This window comes from Silene latifolia, chromosome 11, assembly GCF_048544455.1.
Source record: "Silene latifolia isolate original U9 population chromosome 11, ASM4854445v1, whole genome shotgun sequence".
NCBI lineage: Eukaryota > Viridiplantae > Streptophyta > Magnoliopsida > Caryophyllales > Caryophyllaceae > Silene > Silene latifolia.
In genome coordinates, this window is record NC_133536.1 from 30725213 (window position 1) to 30731212 (window position 6000).

A 6000-nucleotide genomic window follows, 5' to 3' on the forward strand; every position below is an offset into this window, starting at 1 on the left:
TTAAATTTTTCCAACTTATTATTACTTAAATTGGCATAAAATTGAGTAAAAATGCATTAAAATTAATTAAGAGTTAATTAAATTGTGTTGCATGTTAATTTTATGCATGTTTATTTAAAAATAACCACATGTATGTTCTATTTATGAGATAAGTAGATACTATAAATTAATGTGATTAATTTAGGTTGTTTATTAATTTTTATTTGATAAAAATGGGTAAATAATGGTTATTTTGTAAATAAATATTGATTTTAATTTTGGGCTCGAAATTTCTGAATTTTTAGCTCCTGGAAATTGTTCCAAAATGTATAAAATTTTATTTTAAGTAATTTCAATTTTTATGGTTTGATTTAAAATTAAATCGTAAAAATTGTCGCTTTACCGATAAAATTGTGAAATCATTTTTTATAAATTTAAAACCAACAATTTTCACTTGCATGGCATTTTGGGTGTAAGACCAGAATGTTCATAGTTTTGAAATTTATTTTTCCATAAAATTTTATATTAAATGGAATTTCATATGATAATTGTGAATTATTATATTTTTTTTTGTCACAATTGTGTTTTAATTCCCATATAAAATCAAGATAATTGTTGAGAATGATTATTTTGATAGTAGACCAGATTAGTATGGTGAGTAAGTCTTAAAATTGTTTTAAGAATTGATTATGAATTTTTATTGGTAAAAATTCCGTCAAAGCAAGCTCAAATGATCGTTGTTGGTAGGTAAGACGATTTGGCATGTCATATTTACATAATGCATTTTATTATTCATTTAGATGAATGGTTTTTAGAATTATAATTATGTAATTTTTCCTAATATGGCCATAGGTAGAAGTTGGTATTTCCCGAAATGTAAGGGAATATTGACTTGTTTTGTAATTAATTGCGATTTCGTATCGCCTAATTTGTAATTAATTAATAGTTTTATTTTAATTTTATTACAAATTGTATAATAGGGTATTGTTATGTAATTTAATTATTAGTAATTAGATGAAGCATCTAAAGACGGAGTTTTCATGAAGACGGTGTTTTCGGAAAGGTGTTTCGAAATCCTAAAGAAGGAGGCCTATTTATGAAGACTCAAGGGACCAAGGAGTTGGTTTCCGAAGTGTAATAATTTTACTTAATTAGATTAACTAGGTGGCCATATTAGGACTTGGTTGTTTTAAATCTTTTATGCATTCATGCCAAATCGTCACTACATGTTTTATTTCTTTTGTTATCGATTTAATTGTCTAGCATTCACCAATTTAGTTCACTTAAAAGTGATAGACAATTAATTTGATAAGATCTCTCACATTTGTTTAAAATTGAGATTAAGCCTTACCAAATAATAGCACCTATGAATCCCTTCTTCATTAGAGGTAGGTTCGGATCACCGAGGTACACTCTTTTTACGTTGGGTAAGTAGGGTAATAAAAGTTATTACACGTGAAAATTGGTTGGACTCAACGGGATAGATATGGGTTGAATCGGTCCACCATGCCCATATTTATTCTGGGGCTAAAAGATAGATTTTAAGAAAATCCGTCAACCAAGAGTTCTAGTAGTAGAATCAGTCAAAGTTGTTGACTCACCAAATTTATATAAATATAGGTTGAATCGGTCCACCGTGCCCGTGTTTATATAAAATTGGATCTTGGAATCATTTATATAATTCAGTGGGAGATCATTATATAAATGGGAACTTGTTTAATAGTTTCACAAGTTAAATATTTCTAGACGATAAATGTTAATCTTTCCTTTATTTCCTTTGTAGTAATCACGATGACTTCTACTAGTGAAACCGCCACCATAGCTAGAGATTCATGGCTACGTTCTTTTATGGACAAATATGTTTTAAAAGCCGACGGTAGTAATTTTAAAGATTGGGAAGAACAACTTCGATTAGCTGCCGCAGGTGATGGCAAATTACGTTACCTTGTCGATCCCTCTCCCCCTTTGCCTAGTACTAGGGCCACTGCCGATGTAAGGGAGGCTTTTTCAAATTATCAAAAGGATTCCGCTGCAATAAAAAATGTTTTGATTTTTTCAATGGATCCTGCTTTACAAAGGCAATGTGTCAAGTTTCGTGATGCACATGAAGTATTTTCGAGGCTTTCAACTATGTTTTCTCAAGCCCCGAGAATAATTCAGTATGACACCGCAGTCCGTTTCTTTGAGGCTAACCTCAAAGATGGTCAACCTGTAAGTTCACACGTACTTAAAATGATTGAGTACGTGGAAACTTTAGAGGGGTTGGGATGCAAGATCCCCGACGAACTTGTGGTGGACCGAGTGCTCCACTCTCTCTCGCGCGTCAAGGGATTTACCCAATTTAGGGTAAATTATAATATGACGAACATGAGAAAGAGTTTACATGAGCTCCATTCTCTGCCTTGTTAGTTATTTAGACCATATTAATACTCATCTTATGATATTAAAATTACAAAATAATTATAAATGGTCTAAATCTACATGCATGCAAAAGAAATGTATAAAGGATGGTTTTAAACCATCTTAAGACAAAAGTTCCTTACATTGCTATAAGGCAAATATGGGCACAACTCAAGGACTCCTTCCTTGATGTTGTTCTTGAGCTAAATCAACAAGGATGATCCTCCAAGAACACAAGTTACCAATATAGGTAACCTCCTTTGGTGGCACCCAAGATTAACCCAAATTACTACTATAATACTAACTAGATAATAATAGTAGTAACCTTGTAGATGTATATTTGATGTACTAATTAATATTATTACCTTGATAATATTATTAGTTAGTTATATATGTGTTTATAAGATAAAAATGATGAACAAATTAAGAAGAAAAAGTTGGTCTTTTTGGTGTATAAGAAATCGGCCAAGAGAGCTCAACAAAGACCAAATTTTCTTCTAATTTTTCCAACTTGGTTATGGTGTACATGGATGGGTATTTATAGCCAAATGTAGAGACAAAGCTAAGTGGAATATGCCACTTATAAGGACACTTGGTGTCCTCTAAAAAATCGGTCAAAGTGGACTTATTTGAGTCCATTTCGATTTTCGACATTTGCCCCACAAATGCTTATAAGTCTTATATTTAATTATCTTACATAATTAAATATTAATTTAATTATTTAACCCTTAAATAATATAAATTAACTACCAATAACTACTTAACCATTAAGTAATCATAAGACCATTTTATCAACATACAATGTGTCAATATTAACCCATTTAGCTAATTTTACAACCTCTTGTAAAATATAATAGCTAATTAATTCCACCTCAAAACATATACACATATCGTCTAAAATTAATTAATTAACAATTAATTAATAAATTCTAATCATTTATTATTTAAATATCTCATAATTAAATAATAAATCTCATTGTCCCGAGTTCGTAACCCGTCATCAAATAATACATTTATGTGACTAACTAAGAGTCAAATAATACAAGGAATTAATTATTTCGTATCTCATACAAACAATTAATTTATTCTATTTGGGTGTCATCCTATAGGTGTGACCTAAAGGGATCACCGATCACCGCCGTCACACGACAAGAATGTCAAACTCTAGTCACCAATCATTACCGATTAACGATGACCAGCTGACAAATAAATAAATAAATCCCCGATATTCCTTTTACGAGATTTATTATGTAAACGCACTTATTGTGGAGGACACTACTCCAACAATCTCCCACTTGTCTGACACAAGTATGCGTTACCAATTCTCTTGTCCAATAATATCTCCCACTCAATGCAAGATGTCTTTCAGGTCGTTCTTGCACGCGATCATATCATAAAGTGGTTTCCTCGATCGGAGAATGACTGCCCCGACCGGATAATCTACTATAGATCTCATCCGAGCGTGGCCACGCATTTCACGATCATCTCTCCTCGAGTGGCCTTGAGATAGAATATGACATAAAAGGACAATCCCGTTGACCTATTTTCTTCATTCGATATAGATCACAATGACCCAGTAAATGCTCATCGGCCTCCTTTTACGGTGCGACCTAGAACAAAAACCAAAGCCACCGGAAAACCATACCAACTCAGACAAATAGTCACCAGTCTAAAGAATTGACTCGAAGGAATAAATAGAAGTCCTCGCCACGACCTAGCAACAAAAGGACTCTATAAACGGTCACTGTCCGACAAATTGTCTCACAATATGCCTATGTAATCGACCAGTCATCACTATGACCATATGACAAATCGAACCCGTCATCTATCGCCTTACAATCTAGTCACTCAGAGACGTCACCTCATTAAGTAACTAGGGACAAAATACAATGTTAATCCAGTTCACTTAATAGGGTTCGACATTGTCTTTACAACCTATTTGGAGAAAACAAAGTATATAAATTCAGACATAAAACTGAATATAACGATAAATGCAACTATCATATATGAAATAATAAATACAATATTTGATTATTACATATCATATAATTTACAACAGTTCTGGCATTCGTCTCAACCCCATAGAAACTACATGACTATCATGTTTAGCTTGAGACAATGGCTTGGTTAAAGGATCAGCGATGTTGTCAGCTGTCCCAACCTTACAAACTGTTATTTCTTTCCTTTCGATTAAATCTCTAATTACATGAAATTTTCTAAGTACATGTCTAGACTTGTTACTAGACTTGGGCTCTTTTGCTTGAAAAATAGCCCCGCTGTTATCACAATATAAAGTGATAGGATCCTCGGCGGTCGGAACTACTTTCAGTCCCTCTAAAAATTGCCTAATCCAAACACTTCTTTTGCGGCTTCGTAGGCGCAATGTACTCGCTTCCGTTGTAGAATCAATGCATCACAGACTCTTTGAAACTTCTCCAACAAACCGCCCCTCCGTTCAACAAAAAGACAAAACCAGCCTGGGATTTCAAATCATCCCTATCGCTTGAAACCGGCATCCGTATAACCTCTTATACGTAATTCAGATTCTCCTCCAAACACTAAGAATGAATCTTTAGTCCTTCTCAAGTACTTCAGAATATTCTTGACGGCTATCCAGTGACTCTCACCTGGAGTTTTCTGAAAACGACTCGTCATACTCAAAGCATACGAGACGTCAGGACGAGAACACATCATAGCATACATGATCGATCCAACAGCGGAAGCATATGGAATCGATTTCATGCGTTCAATATCATTAGGCTTAGTAGGACACTGTGACTTACTCAAAGTGATCCCACTGCCCATAGGTAGAAAACCTCTCTTGGAGTTTCTCATATTGAATCGGTCAAGAATCTTATCGATATAGGCTTCTTGACTCAATGCTAATATCCTTTTGGATCTATCCCTATAGATCCGGATACCCAAGATGCGCTGAGCTTCTCCCAAATCTTTCATTTGGAAGTGATTTCCCAACCACTTCTTAACAGAAGCAAGCATATCAACATCATTCCCAATGAGTAATATGTCGTCCACATAAAGAAGTAAGAAAACAACTTTACTCCCACTAAACTTCATGTATAAACATGGTTCCTCAACACTTCGAGAAAAACCATTCTGTTTAATAACATGATCAAAACGATGATTCCAACTCCTTGACGCTTGCTTAAGACCATAAATGGATCTCTTAAGTTTGCATACTTTGTTAGGATTTTTAGGATCCACAAAACCCTCGGTTGTGTCATGAACACTTCCTCTTCCGAAAACCCGTTCAGAAAGCGGTTTTGACATCCATTTGCCATATCTCATAATCATGAAATGCAGCAATCGCTAACATTATCCGAACAGATCTAAGCATAGCAACTGGTGCAAAAGTTTCATCATAGTGTAAACCATGAATCTGAGTGAAACCTTTTGCAACCAATCTAGCTTTGTAGACATCTTTATGTCCATCCATGCCGATTTTAATCTTGAATATCCACTTACACTGAAGAGGTCGAACATCTTTAGGTAAGTCAACCAGGTCCCATACCTGATTATCGTACATGGAATCCATTTCGGATTGCATGGCTTCGAGCCATAGCTTAGAGTCAGAACTCATAATAGCTGCTTTATAGGTCTTGG